The following is a 16,530-nucleotide window of genomic DNA, read 5'->3' as shown; positions in this document are numbered from 1 at the left end:
GAAATAGCAGCGGCAGCAGCAACAACAACACCACGCCAAGGTATAACAAAAGGCATAAAACCAAAAAAGAAAAAAAAAAAACCGAATCAGGTTGTTTTGTTGTTAAATGAATTGAGTTCATGTCAAGATTAGGTTTTTCTTCTGTGTAGGCATGTATGGATGTGTGTGTGTGGGTATTTCATGCAATCGCACAGAATAAGCTGTGATTTTCAATAAGACCACCACATGCTAAACGGCAAAAGGCAATAACAAACATTAACAATAGATGGATGGCTGGCTGACTGGATGGATGACATCGTTAAAAAAAACAATCCACCAAACAATGGTTGATAGGTTTCTTTAGGACTCCCTCTCTCCATCGTCTTGTTTATTTTGACTTCTCACTTCTCGTTTTCTGTTGCCATTAATTATTTATTTATGCGACCGAAATTTGTCAATAACCACTAAAACTGATTGAAATTCAAACAATAATACAATTATATTTCATGCAGACAAAATCGTGCGCTCCCCTTCTTTTCAATGCAACGGCTGTGGCTCCCCCGAATGCCGCCACACTGCACAACGTGTGCTAATTCATTTGAAAAGAGAGGGTGGATGTTGGCTGTTGGAGTTGTGGGTGTGTTGCAGGTGGGCTTGGGTCTTTGTTTTATATTTTTTTTATTTTAAGTGAAGTTGCCCGACTGACGACTTTCTTTTTTCTGCTGATGAACGACCATCACGTGAATTCGTGTTGTTGTTGTTGTTGGGGAGGAGTAAATTAGTTTTGTTGTTGATGTTATTATTGCTGTTGTTTTGTGTGTTAATTTGTGGCGTATTTGGGACAAATGTCATGCATTTTCATTTGAAATCCATTTGACTTTTACTAGATTGGGGGGGAGAATGGCGCCCAACGTAAAATACACATTGGCGTAATGGTATTTTATTTTTTGTACTTGCAGACGTGATGTCAGTCACCGATGCAAGGCCGCTTAGATGCAGTAGCTGAGGGAGAAATCTTTGGGGAATTTGAAAATCAAATTTTAAAATTTAATTGCTTGAAAAAGAGTTGGAGTTCTTCTATGAGAAGACTTTTTGGTCTTCTATGAGAAGACATCCAACTCTTTTTTAAAGCAATTCAATTTAAAAATTTGATTTTCAAATTCCCCAAAGATTTCTCCCTCAGCTCTTCATCTAAGCGGCCTTGCATCGTTGACTGACATCACGTCTGCAAGTACAACAAATAAAATACCATTACGCCAAGTCTTCTCATAGAACACCTAATGGTCTTCTCATAAAAGACCAAAAGGTTTCTCATGAAAGACCAAAAAGTCTTCTGATAGGAGATCAAAAGGTCTTCTCATTGAAGACCAATACTCTTCTCAAAGAAGACATATAGGTCTTCTCATAGAAAGCCAAAAGTCTTCTTATAGAAGGCGAAATGGTCTTCCCATAGAAAACCAAAAGGTCTTCTCATAAAAGACCGAATGGTCTTCTCATAGAAGACGAAATGGTCTTCTCATAGAAAGTCTTCTCATAAAAGGTCAGAAGGTCTTTTCATAGAAGACTAGAAACCCTTCTCATAGAAGGCCAGAAGGTCTTCTCATAGAAGACCAAAAGGTCTTCTCATAGAATACCAAAAGGTCTTCTCATAGAGGACCAAAAGGTCTTTTCATAAAAGGCCAAACGGCTTTCGCATAGAAGGCCAGAAGGTCTTCTCATAGAAGACCAGAAAGTCTTCTCATAAAAGGCCAGAAGGTCTTCTCATAGAAGGCCAGAAGGTCTTCTCATAGAAGGCCAGAAGGTCTTCTCATAGAAGGCCAGAGGGTCTTCTCATAGAAAACCAGAAGGTCTTTTCATAGAAAACCAGAAGGTTTTCTTATAGAAGGCCAGAAGGTCATCTCATAGAAGGCCAGAAGGTCTTCTCATAGAAAGCCAGAAGGTCTTCTCATAGAAGGCCAGAAGGTCTTCTCATAGAAGGCCAGAAGGTCTTCTCATAGAAGGCTAGAAGGTCTTCCTTTAGAAGCCCAAAAGGTCTTCTCATAGAAGACCAAAGGGTCTTCTCATAGAAGGCCAGAAGGTCTTCTCATAGAAGCCCAGTAAGGTCTTCTCATAGAAGGCCAGTAAGGTCTTCTCATAGAAGGCCAGTAAGGTCTTCTCATAGAAGGCCAGTAAGGTCTTCTCATAGAAGGCCAGTAAGGTCTTCTCATAGAAGGCCAGAAGGTCTTCTCATAGAAGGCCAATAGGTCTTCTCTCATGGAAGACCAAAAAGTCTTCTTCTCATAGAGGAACAAAGGTCCTCTTAACCAAAAGGTTTCCTCTAAAAAGTTTCTAAATTTCAGGTCGGAAAAAAATCTCTTCAATATCGAGCAGTTCCCCTCCCTTGTGCTATAAAACTTCCCCATTTTGTATAGCTCTCCCCATAAAACTTCAAGGTTTCTTCTTGGGCTTTCCGATTATTATTTTGTTGCATTTATGCATAAAATTATTGCGTGTTCTTATCATAAGCGGCGATTGGCACTCGCTCTCTCTTTTTTTATTCGAAGTTTATATTCTGCACATTTTCATACACAAGAAATATCTTGCGAGCAAAAACAAAAAAGAAGTGAACACCCGGGAGTGGAATATCCATGAACTTGAAAGTCATGTGGAGTGCCATGATATGGCATTTCGAGTAGTTGTTGAGTCGCTTGATGATTGGGGACGATGACGATGTTGTTGCCGCCGTTGCTGTTGCTGCTTCTGTGGCAGAGACTTGTTTAGCGGCTGAATCAATTTCAATATGCGTTGCGTTTTGTGAAGGCTGGATTTTGCAACAACACCAGCAACAACAAACCGACCATTCTACTACGATCTTCAATAAAAACAAAACCAACAAAAACCTCCGGTAAGTGTTATTTCTCTGTAAGTGGCAGTTGTTTGCTGTAGTTGTAGTAAAAGCCGGTCGAGACGACCGACCCACTTTAAAGAAATTCTATGTCTGCTGCCACAGATGTTCCAGTGTGTGGCAGCCACCAAACAATTGCTCTCTCTTTGTCAGCATGTTGTCGGCAGGCCTGTCTGTCGGCTTGTCAGTCATGTAACAAAAAGTTTATATTTACGCGACAACACGACAGACCCATAAACCTACGAACGAAGAACATTCACTCTTCAATACTTTTTTTGTTTGATGCGAGTGGCAGTAAGACAGACTGACGGACGGGCAAACGCACGGTGAGAGTAGTTTTTAAAATGCATAAATCTTTAAGCCCTACTCAATTGTTGTCACAATGTGCATATAGTCCGACATACATATATACATGACATTTGCTACTTATTTATATAATACACACACATACATGTTTCACGCATTCATTATGAGAAAGCTTGGCGGTAAACAGTGTTATGAGTTCCGAAATAATTTGAAATAAAAAATATAATTATTCCTAGTACACAATGAATACTTTTAGGAAGAAATTAAGGGATACTTCAAGTGATTACACAGAAACCCAGTCTCAAATAGGACAATAAAAATAAAAATCCAAATTTTAGATTGTTAAAGAAAGTTGCTTTAATGCACTCCTGCATAGATCCTTCAAACAAGAAACTAAGGAAACCGATGAAGATTGGTGTATGCTATCCTAAATTATTTCAGCAAACAATCTCATTACCAAATAATGGGATTATCAGGTATTTTTTGAGATACTAATTACGAAATAGCCTACTTTTCCCTTTAGCACGACATGTACTCAGCCAATGTTACAAAGATCCTAATATAAGTTTGGTAAGCACATACTGCACTTTTAGCATTATTAGTAATGATAACTACATGCGCTCGGTATTACTAAATACCTATAATAAGCTATTCATGAAAATACACAAGACAAAACCAGTAAGGAAAGGTCAAAAGTCGGACGGGTCCGACTATATGACACCCTACACCACTATGAGTATTTAGTAGAGCTCTCATAACAAAAACGTGTATATTGGGAATTTATGTGAAGTAGATCATACGAACTATGAACCTTTTTTGAATGGAAATGGGAATTTCAGAACTATATCCAACTCTTAATCGATTTTTAACAAATTTGACGGAGGCTTTTGTACCTCTAAATAACATTGCGACTTCTATAAGAATTATATTAAAATTATTTATTGGAGCAATAGATATACCGGACCGAGTTTCACCAAAATGGGAAGAATCGGTTGAATATGAATAAATCTATCCAATATTAATATTACATAATATGGTGGACAAAAACCGTAAAAACGGATGAGGATATAGATATATTTAAAAAACTGAACCGATCTCGAAAAAAATTGACAGAATTGTTTTTGTCCTGTATCTGATATCTGGCACCAAATATTATTCTTATGGAGTACACATTACGCATGTGAGGCACTTTCAAACCAAATCGGATGAAACATATATATTTGGATGCTAAAGTTATATCTGAACCGATTTTCTTCAAATTTGATGTACTTGCTTCTAGATTGAATTCCGTCGGAAGTACCAAAATGCGGGTAATTTGGACTGATATTGGTTTTGGTGAAATCGGGTAGAGATATGTATGGGATCTATACAAATCTGAACCTATCTTGACAAAATTTTAGGTACTTATTTCTGGGCTGTATGTGATATCAGGTATCAAAGATCATTGTTGTAGAGTTCATATTACGCATGCGAGGGAGGATATCGGAACCGATTTTCACCAAATTTGATGTACTTGCTTCTAGACTACATTCGGTCAGATGTGAAAAAATTCACGTCGTTTGGAATGATATTGGTCGTTTGGTGCACAATTAATCCGGAATCGGTTGAAGATTTGTATGTAAGCTATATTTGAACCGATTCTCACCAATTTCAATAGGGTTCATCCTTGGGTCAAGCAAATATTGTTTGGAAAATTTCATCTCAATCAGATAATAAATGCGACCTGCTTTTTGTTCACAAAAATACATGGACAGACGGACGGACTGACTGACATGCATAAATCGACTCAGAAAGTGATTCTATGAAGATCCTCAAAAGTAACTATTGGTCTATCTCGCTTCCTTATTTAAGTTACAAACAAATGCACAAAACTATGTGGTTTAGGGTACAAACACTACCTTTCATTTGACCAAGAAGTAGAAGAGGTGTAATAGCTGCACAGAGTGAGTGACTATAAAACCTAAGGTCTCTGGTTCGAATCTCCGCGCCAGCGAACACACAATGCATAAGATTATACGGAGAGTTTGTCGACTCACATACATGTCATTCCTGTTACGAACAATTCCTGCTCCTAACAGTGGCTGAGTGCATTGTGTGTCCAACTACCGATCGGAAGATTGAAAATTCAACCTCTCCTCTATTAAGTACACATATCCAAAACAATCTACATCTCTCCATCCCAGACACTAACAGTGAACCAAAACTAGCACCATTTAGTACTTTTCGAACAATTATTGAACGCATTTTAAAAACCACCAACAGGATTCAAACTCAATACACTGACCCAATACCAAGCTTAGTAACATTTAGTATTTTTCGTATAATTTAGGTACCCATTTGCAAAACTGTTCCAGATTTTAATCCTAAACACCAACAGATATCGCACTACAAAAATTTCGCGGTTTCAGCCAATAACAAATTTAGTTCAATTTAGTACTTTTCGAACAAATATGGTACACATTTCCAAACCCAAATCTGAGCCATATATACCATCAGTGCTCTAAATATCAAATTTCAGAATTTTATATCTATCCCTTCTTGCGAGCAAAAACAATCAATATCAATATCAAGTTTAGTACTTTTCGTACAATATAAGTACACATTCCAAAATGTTCTTCGTACCTCAATATAAAATTTGAGCCCCATTCTATTCACCTATTGTAAAATTTAGCGCCCTTTTGTACTTTTCGTACAAATATAGGACATATTTCATACCATCAAATCTCCAACACAGATACCATCAGTAATCTAAATATCAAATTTTAGAATTTTATCTCTATCCCTTAACCCAATACCAAATAAAGTACGAATCAGTACTTTTTCATATTTCCGAAACCACCTCCATATGTCCAGGCTACACATGAAGAGCGACTTTAATACCAAAATTCATAGTTCAATTACTATCTGTTCTCCTAATACCAAATATAGTACTATTTATTACCTTTCGTGCAATTGTGGTACACATTTCCAAAACCTACCACCAACAAGACAAAATTTCAGCTATATCCGTTCACTTAACACAAAACTATTTTTTTTAATTTCGTACCATTTAGTACAGTTTGCACACTTAGTACACATTTTGAAAACTATCAATCTTACTTTCCAAACTTTGATTTTTGTACCAAATTACAAGTTTTTAGCTTTATCTTTTCATATTATACCACCTGGAACCATTTTAGAAGTTTAGTATTATTTTAGAACTTTTCGTAACCCTAAAGCTCGTATTTCCAAAAACCCTTTCGTTCAACTATCATGCACTCATCAGTAACTCTAATTTCAAATTTCTATTTTTAGTACATTTTAGTACTTTTCGTGCCCTTTTGGTACGAATTTCCAAAATGTCAACATTTCAAAATTTCTCAGTCAGTTACTTAACATTTTTTTTCATTTAGATGGGTCTCACCTTCATATAACGGAACTTTTAAATTCTAAAATAGGCTGTTTGGCCATATCGCTCATTTCCTTTAAGAGTGGCTTTCGTAAAATGGCTGTCTCCCAATTATTGGTATTTGCGGACCTAACCTCATTTTTTTAGCTTATTGGGCGATTTCAAATGTTTATAAAGCTTGTGAACTCAAGACACTATGCCAGTTTCTTTTTTTCTTCCGCTTGCCATGTGACTGCAGGGTCAGTTATGCTAAGATATGAACTAAATTACTCACTGCCATGTTGTACATAAATACATATGTATGAGCATGTGGACACTTCTTTCTGTACGACAAACTACATACGACAATTATTGGTTACTGGTATAGAAGATTTTATTTTCTTTTTCACTTTTTTATTTTTTTCTCCACCAACAATTAATATTTTCTCTTTCTTGACATTTTAGTTTTTTTTTTCGATTTTTCCCGTTTCCGTTGGACATTGTTTTTGTTTGGTTCTCCTTAAAACTTAACATTAGTCTTGGCATCGATTTCTTGCTCTACATGTGATTCCCTGTGCCACGGCGAGTGCGCATTTACGTTGTGAGCTTGACATCAAACAAATGGTGATCGCATCAAAACGAAAACAAGGACGGAAATCGTATGCGCCTGTGTGAGTGTTTTATTTTTTTTTATTCAACATTTAATTAAGATTTTATGGAAGTTCCATTATAAACACTACATAAACATTGGACGATCATTGGGTGAAGAGGAAATCACATTGGAGATTTTTTTCCCACGACGAGATCAGAGTGCGGATCGAAGCTGTGAAACCTTGGATATGCAGTTTTGAACTATAAACGCATTGAAATATTTTGAAAATGTAGCCCTAGTTCCTATTACTTTAATTTCTGAACATTACAAAAGATGATCTTCCACCTAAGTCCCGCAAATTCTTCTTTTTATAACCTCCACCATAGTCCATACTATATTAAGTTTAGTCCAAGGTATATTAAGTTTGTCATTCCGTTTGTAACACCTCGAAATATACATTTTAGACCCCTCAAAGTATATATATTCTTGATCAGCACAAAATTCTATGTCTATTTAACGATGTCCGTCCTTCTGTCCGTCTGTGGAAATCACTCTAGCTTCTGAACGAATTGAAGTAGATTTATAAAATTTTACTCAAAGTAATGTTATGTCTGCAGGACTTTTGATATTGAAAATGGGCCATGTAGGTCCACGTTTTGGTATAGCCCCCATATAACGGTACCTCCCGATATTCGGTATTTTGATGATTGTAACGTGATTATTCACCGGAACTGTTTCAAATTTGGTATTTGAAGTTCGTAATAGATACTACAGCCTAAGACAGAAAATTGTCTGTGCAGGTCCACGTCTTCGTATAACCCCCATATAACGGTACCTCCCGATATTCGGTATTTTGTTGATTTTAGCGACATTATTCACCGGAATTGTTTCAAATTACGTATTTAGAGTTCGTAATGGGAACTACAGCTTAAGACACAAAATCGTGTGTGCAGGTCCAGGTCTTCGTATAGGCTCCATACAACAGTACCTCCCGATATTCGGTATTTTAATGATTTTAGAGACATTATTTACCGGAACTATTTCAAAGTTGGTATTTGAAGTTCGTAATGAATGCTACAGCCTATGACAGAAAATTGTCTGTACAGGTCCGCGTCTTCGTATAGCCCCCTTATAACAGTACTCCCGATATTCGGTATTTTGATGATTTTGAAGGCATTAATTACCAGAACTGTTTCAAATTTGGTATTTGAAGTTCGTAATGGATACTACAGCCTAACACAGAAAATGAGCCATGTAGGTCCACGTCTTCGTATAGCCTCCATATAACGGTACCTTCAGATATTGGGTATTTTGATTATTTTAGCGACATTATTTACCGGAACTATTTCAAATTTGGTATTTAAAGTTCGTAATAGGTACTACAGCCTTGTCTGTGCAGGTCCACGTTTTATAACCCCCATGGTACCTCCCTATATTCGGTATTTTGAAGATTTTATCTACATTATAAACAGATTTTTTTCATTTGAATATAGTAATAATGTGACAAAAGTTGCCTATGCAGGTCTACGTCGACGTATAAACCCTAATATACGGCTACATACGGTATTTTTAAAATATTAAAATAATTTTTAACGAATTTTATTTATTTCAAAATTGTCAAATTTGTACCAAATGGTGGAGGATATTCAAGTGTCGGCCCGGCCAAACTTACAGCTTTTTTACTTGTTTTAAACACTTTATTAATGAAAGGACCTACTTCAACTCACACACGGGCATGAGCATATTTCTTGCTCGATACTTTTCTATAATCTTGTATCTCAGATCTAACAATTTATTAACGAGCAATTAAACAAATTTTCCATGCATTTTCTTCATTGCATAAATAAATGACGAACAACTTCAAACAAAATTACTGCCCCTTCTTCGGGTTATGTGTATATTTTCATTTTCTATCACATAAACAATTGTGTAGTGTTTTTCCACCATTTTCTAAGTGTGTACACGCACATACATAGGAAAAGCGTAAAATTAATATTTAATTTTTCTTTTGCTGCTTTTGCGGCTTCTGCTACCACTGCCACGCAGTCCCAACATAAAAGGCGGAAATGAATATTTTCATAATAAACTTCGAAACATATGCAGCTTTAAATGCACTGAGAATCAACCGGCTGACGAGTAGGCAGGCTAGCTAACTGACTGCCTGACTGCATTGCTCATCGTAAATCACCATAAAGTTCAAAAATTCAAATGACTATTAAAAAAAATACATAAATGCGGTACATACACATGTACTTGTGTGTGTACCAACAGCATATGATTAGAACTAATGTACAGTGTCTAATGAAGATCAAAATCTTTTCTGATCTTTCTCTAAAGATTCAAGAAATACAGACCTTCTAACAGATGTCAAATACGAATAGATGAACTTCGAAGACTTTTTTTATAAATGGGGTATTCTAGAAGATGTCCTTCCAGGTAACTTCTCTTGGTACAATTCCTCCCAAAGGTTATGTATGGACAAAGGATATTCCAAAGGTCATTTAAATATAGAAAACTTTTCAAAAACCCACTTTATAAAATTACAGACTTAAGTCGTCTACACATAAAAGAACTTTTGGGGGATTTTTTTTAAACTTCAACAAATAGGATATCTTTGAGAACTTTTCTATATACGGGGTGAGATGAAGAAACTGCAACCAATTCAGACTGCTGTCATTTCTAAGCCACTCGTTCGACAGCTGTTAAAATTATTCCAGTGACAGCTCATTATAATGTTTACAAGCGCACAAAAGCATTTTGGTGAGAATTTTCCAGAAAAAAGTTATTCGTGATGAAATTCCAGCGAGATAGGGTGATTTCTTTATATTTGGCTGGAAAACCACAAGTGGCTATCGTTAGAGCATTCCAGCATTTAAATGTGAATATATATTTTGTGCCTCGTACCATCGCTCGTTACCGTGATACTGGCAGCGTAGCCCGACGTCAAGGAAGTGGACGGAAAAAAACAGCAACATCAGCAGCAAATGGTTCGAAAAGTAAAGAAGCGACTTGATCGAAACCCGCGTCGCAGTGGCCGAAAAATGGCTCATGAGCTGAACATATCGCAATATTCCATTCGGCAAATATTGAAAAATGAACTCGGAGCAAAGCCATTGAAATTCCAAAAAGTGTAAGAACTTACACCGCAACAGAAAGAAAATAGACTCAAAAGAGCTAAAGAGTTGCTTCACTTGACCGAAAGAGGTAAACTGACGAATTTGGTTTTCTCCGTCTCCGATGAGAAAACATTCGTTGTCCAGCAGTTTGTAAACAAACAAAATGATCGTGTTTTCTTGCCAAAGAGGTCACCAGAACTCAAGCGCCGGCCATGGTGATGGTGTGTATTATTAATCGTATTAATCGACCCAGGCATCAAAATAAATGCCGAATATTATCGCGAAAATATTCTGGAGGGTGTATCAAAGCCTTGGAATGCAAACATTTTAGCCACAGCCCTTGGACATTCCAACAGGACTCAGCACCATCGCAGTCAGCAAAATGAGGTTCCTCGCTTCCACCAAAATCTCCAGATCCCAATCCGTTGAACTATTGTGTCTGGAGTATTTTGGAAAGCAAGGTTGGCACTAAAAAATACCAAAGTGTCGATCGATCGCCTCAAGCAAGCGCTTCGCCGGGTATGGGCCAAAATACCGCAGAGCAAGATTCGGCCGTTTGAAGACCATAATTCGTGACTAATGTGACCAATTCGAACAAATGTAAACTTATTCTAAAATTTGATGCTATTTCCGACATTTTTTGTAAATTATGTAAAAATTTTTCCTTTTGACTTTGTTGCGGTTTTTTCGTCGGAGAGCCAATTTTATGAAAAATGATAGATTTCTCTTTTTTGGAAAGCTTTCTTTAAAAAGCACCTTTGAATATAATCTTGGAACTTACCTAAAATCTGATGACCAATTAAGTTAGTAGTTCAAAGTCATATTCAGATCTATTGATCTAGAATCGCAGCTATTTTCTAAAAAGAAAAGAGAAAATATATAAATTAGTATTTAGTAAAAGTAGATAATTAGTAAAAGACTAGTTATGCTCCGTCAGGTTAGACTTGTTACACTCCCAGAAGGAGAAAACTAAAATTACAGACAGATCAGATTAAAATTTTCAAAATTTGGGCTTTGCATTACATGAATAATATGCCAAAATTCGGTAAAAAATTATAATTTTTTTGCGAAAGAGACGTCTACCCCTAGGAGCCAGAAATTTAAATTCATTGTCCAATCGATTTCAAAAGTTGGGAAAGATGATAAAAATATCAAAAATTTGACTGTAGCTTTAAAGCGTGATTTTCCAAGAGCTATAAGAAATTATGAAATTCAATAATTTGCGAGCGTTGTACGTTTGTAAGACGATTCATGGTTAAATATTTAGACCAAACTGAAGAAGACAGTGAAACAAAACCCGATATATGGTATGGTACCGTTACAAGCGGGATATACGAAGACTTGGACCTGCACAGACAATTTCCTGTCATAGGCTGTAGCATCCATTACGAACATCAAATACCAAATTTGAAACAATTCCGATTAATATTGTCGCTAAAATTATCAAAATACCGAATATCGGGAGGTACCGTTATATGGGGGCTATACGAGAATTTTCTGTCTTAGGCTGTAGTTTCCATTTCGAACTTCAAATACAAAATTAAAACAATTCCGGTGAACAATGTCGCTTTGATCACCAAAATACCGAAAATAGGGAGGTACCATTATATGGAGGCTACACCAAAAACGTGGACCTACATGGCCCATTTTCAATACCAAAAGTTCTGCAGACATAATATGCATTTGGGTAAGATTTTATCAAACTACTTCAATTCGTTCGGAAGCTAGAGTGATTTCCACAGACGAATAGATGGACGGACATCGCTAAATCGACATAGAATTTTATGCTGATCAAGATAATATATACTTTGTGGGGTCTCAAAGGTAGGTATTGCAAACGGAATGACAAACTTATCCGATTTCCACAAAGATATCCGATTTTCCCTTTATGATACCTAAAAAATTCAAGACTTGTAGATTCTTCCAGGTTCTGGAACATAGCATCAATAAATATGACCTTGAACTTGTTGTCTGAACAGAGATCCACACCAATTAGATAGGAAGACTGAAATGTAAGAAATGTTTTTTTTTGACCGCAATTTTTAACCCAACTAAAGATATGAACGTTAATCTTTTTATAGCCTTTCTACGTTCCTCAAATAAGTCAGTGATAACATTTCTCTTTATCACTTAAAAAATTGACTACTATCAAAAGATAATATCAGTTCCACGTGAATGTTCGGAAGCCCATTCTTCCCTACTGAAGATGTCATCCTACGTGTTGTTGAGACATATAAGCGAGTATCTTATGAGATTGGGAATCCAAAATGTGTTTCTTGGTGTTGTTGTTAATTAACATTTCATTAACTTAACTGCAATTTGTTTAAAACTGGAATACGTCGTTTTTAATAACTTTGTATTACTGTAGCTGTTAGCACGCTTCATAATAAATTGGATCAATAAACTTGACCTCCAAATGGAAGTTCACAACAGTATGACGACCTTGAGAGTCACGATCTGTTAACAAAAAAAAATATCAACGTGCACTTGTTATCTCTTTGGATGATATGCATACTTTTTTTAGATTTATCGTTGAAAAAATATAAATTTTTGGGCTTTGAAAATTGTTGATAAGCAAAATTTCGTTTAACGTAACTTAGCAGCAATAGCTTAACATCTCGAAACCTCAACATTAAAATGAAGTATTCTCTACATCTTGATCGAACTTAAATAGTCCCTCTTTTCTAGCATTCTCATTTTTGGGAACCTACTCAGTCTCTGGTTTCCATACCCACTTGTTAACGTCCTTGGCTGTTGTGAAAGTCCATGTGTAGATGGAATAAATCAAAATTAACAAGCAGTTCGACCAGGCCGTACTTTAAATACCTTCCACCATTTGGAACAAATTCTGGTGAAAATCTTAAAAATACCGAAAATAGTCGTTATATTGGAGTCTATACGAAGACGTAGACCTGCATAGGCAAATTTTTGTCATAAGCCATTATAATATTCAAATGCGAAACTTGAAAAAAAAATCCGGTGAATAATGTAGCTAAAATCATCGAAATACCGAATATCGGGAGGTGCCGTTATATCGGGGCTATACGAAGACCTGGATTTGCATATACAATTTTCTGTCACAGGCTGTAGTACCCATTATGAATACGAAGTTCGAAACAACTCCTGTGAATAATGTCGCTAAAATCATTAAAATACCGAATATTGGAAGGTACCATTAATGGGCGAGATGAAAAAGACTGCAACCAACTTCAGAATGCTGCCATTTCTAATCCACACGTACGACAACTGTTAAAATTATTTCAGTGGCAGCTCATGACATTGTTTACAAGCACACAAAAGCATTTTAGTGAGAATTTTCCAGAAAAAAAGTTATTCGTGATTGAATTCAAGCGTTATAGTGTGATTCCCTTATATTTGGCTGAAAACCACAAGTGGCTATCGTTAGAGCACTCCAGCACTTAAATGTGAATAAATCTTTTGTGTCTCGTACCATCGCTCGTTACCGTGATACTGGTAGCGTAGGCCGATGTCAAGGAAGTGGACAGAAGAAAACAGCAACATCAGCAGAAATGGTTCGAAAAATAAAGAAGTGACTTGATCGACACCCTCGTCGAAGTGGCCGAAAAATGGCTCGTACATATCATATCGCAATATCCCATTCGGCAAATATTGAAAAATGAGCTCAGGGTAAAGCCATTTAAATTCCAAAAAGAGCAAGAACTTACACCGCAAAAGAAAGAACAGAAAATAGAGCTAACGAGTTGCTTTCTCTTGGCCGAATTTGGTTTTCTCCGTCTCCGATGAGAAAACATTCGTTGTCCAGCAGTTTGTAAACAAACAAAATGATCGTGTTAACTTGCCAAAGAGGTCAGCTGAAATGTGCACCTTCGGTTGGCCACCAGAACTCAAGCGCCGGCCATGGTGATGGTGTGGGCCGCCATAACAGCCGATGGTCGCTCTTCGTTCGTATTAATCGACCAAGGCATAAGAATACATGAATGCGGAATATTATCGCGAAATTATCTGGATGGTGTATTTAAGCCTTGGGCACGCAAACAGACCTTTGACATTCCAACAGGACTCAGCACCATCGCACGTTACAATCGTTACAAAATGAGGTTCCTCGCTTCATTTCCAGCGCACAATGGCCACCAAAATCTCCGGATACCAATCTTTTGGACTATTGTGTCTGGAGTATTTTGGAAAGCAAGGTTGCCACTAAAAAATACCAAAGTGTCGATCACCTCAAGCAAGCGCTTAGCCGGGTACCAAAATACCGCAAAGCAACATTTGGGCAGCGTGGGACGGTTTTATTGGCCGTTTGAAGGCCATAATTCGTGCCAAAGGTGACCAATTCGAACAAATCTAAACTTATTCTAAAATTTGATGCTTTTTCCGACATTTTTTTACTTTCATTCAGTAAAATTAAAAAAAAAAAAATGTAAAAATTATGGTGTTTGAGTTTCTTGCAGTTTTTTATCTCACCCAGTACTTTGTTATGTCTAAAATTATTATTTCGATGAGTTACAAACGGAATGACGAACTTAATATACCCTCCATACTATTTATGGTGGAGGGCATAAATAAAAATAAAATGTCAAACAATACCAATGTTTCCATAATCCAGATAAAATCCCCTCCAAAAAAACCAAATCGTGTACTATTTTTTTCCGAAATAATGATACATACTTCCCACGGTTCAATCCCACTGTCGATAATGCAGTACAACGTAGCAAAGCCAACGCAAATTGGCGTTTTCTTTTACAACTCCAATGCTTAACAGGCAGCATTGAGAGGCAGCAGCGTACACACTAAAAACATTTGTTGTATGGGGTATGGGGCACGTTGCAGTTCTCGGTGTTGGCTGCCGCTAATTATGGAACAACCAACAAGTGTATGTGGATGGATGGATGGATGGATTTGGCTGGGGAATGGTGTAGATGAATGGGAATGGGTATGGGTTTAGTGGTGATGGATGTTGCACGACCACGTTCATAAATGGCAACGACGGTCAATCCCTCTTTTTTCTGTTACAGCGCTGTGTTTGTTAAAAGGGGAGGGGGTCTGTGAATGCATTCTAAGGCTTGTTCTTCGTTCCTCTTTTGATTTCAGTTTAGTTGGGCGGAAAATCATTTGATTTTCCAAATTGCATTCACTCAGACCGCAATTTATAAAGAAATGTTGAAAAAAGAATTGAAGTTAATAAAATTGACGACCAGCGACTATGCAAACATCACTATTTAGCTGCCATTACACATTTAAATTAAGATTGTTGTTGTTTTTGAATTTTTGCTCCATTTGAATAGGAAAAATTGGGGAGCAGCATTTACCACGCGTATTAAGCTTTGAAATGCTACGAATGGAGAGTTGGAAATATTATGATGCGAGGTAGCGGTAAAATGTATTTTTCCTTGGAAACTTATAGCGGGAAAGATGCATTTTTGATGTATTTTGTAAAAATACAAGATCTAGCATTTTAAAAAAGCCAGGATATTATAGAAAAATAGTTCTCGTCTTCGACCGGATTTACTGAATTTGTTACATAATTAAGGAATTATTGTTCGGTTCCAGAAACTGCAAAAATGTAAAAAAAATATAACATTATCCGACTTTCTCTTCATGATTTCAGAAAAAAAGAAAATAAAATTAAAAGTACGATTTTTTCAGACCTATACAGGGTGAGATAAAAAAAACTTCAACAAAGTCAAACGCCATAATTTTTACATTTTTTTTGATTTATTGAATGAAAGCAAAAAATGTCGGAAATAGCATCAAATTTTAGAATTAGTAGATTAGTAGATTTGTTCGAATTGATCACCTTTGGCACGAATTATGACCTTCAAACGACCAATGAAACCGTCACACCCTGCCCGAATGTTGCTCTGCGGTATTTTGACCCATTCCCGGCGAAGTGCTTGCTTGAGGTGATCGACACTTTGGTATTTTTTAGTGCAAACCTTGCTTTCCAAAATACTCCAGACTTAATAGTCCAACGGATTGGTATCCAGAGATTTTGTTGGCCATTGTGCACTGGAAATGAAGCGAGGAACCTCGTTTTGTAACCATTCTTGGCGCATGCTGAGTGCGATGGTGCTGAGTCCTGTTGGAATGTACAAGGTCTGCGACCAAAATTTTTGCATGCCCAAGGCTATAATACACCCTCCAGAATATTTTCGCGACAATATTCGGCATTTATTCTGATGGCACGTTCGATTAATACGAGCGGAGAGTGACCATCGGTTACTATGGTGGCCCACACCATCACCATGGCTGGCGCTTGAGTTCTGGTGGCCAACCGTATGTGCACATTTTCAGCTGACCTCTT

At 36.9% G+C, this 16,530-nt stretch overlaps 1 protein-coding gene across 2 annotated transcripts in view; it reads right to left on the bottom strand.

Annotated features, from left to right (window-relative positions):
* The window catches only part of LOC101897930 (golgin subfamily B member 1), an 89,401-nt gene that overhangs the window by 28,071 nt on the left and 44,800 nt on the right, over window positions 1–16,530 (bottom strand). For both annotated transcript variants that reach the window (XM_005188403.4, XM_020038508.2), the window contains exon 3: window positions 11,026–11,101. The gene's annotated coding sequence lies outside the window, so the exon portion shown is untranslated. The remainder of the gene's footprint in view (window positions 1–11,025; window positions 11,102–16,530) is intronic.

This window comes from Musca domestica, unplaced genomic scaffold (assembly GCF_030504385.1).
Source record: "Musca domestica strain aabys unplaced genomic scaffold, Musca_domestica.polishedcontigs.V.1.1 15, whole genome shotgun sequence".
Lineage (NCBI taxonomy): Eukaryota > Metazoa > Arthropoda > Insecta > Diptera > Muscidae > Musca > Musca domestica.
Note: the sequence above shows the minus strand (reverse complement) of the source record. Positions and strands in the feature narration are given on the sequence as shown.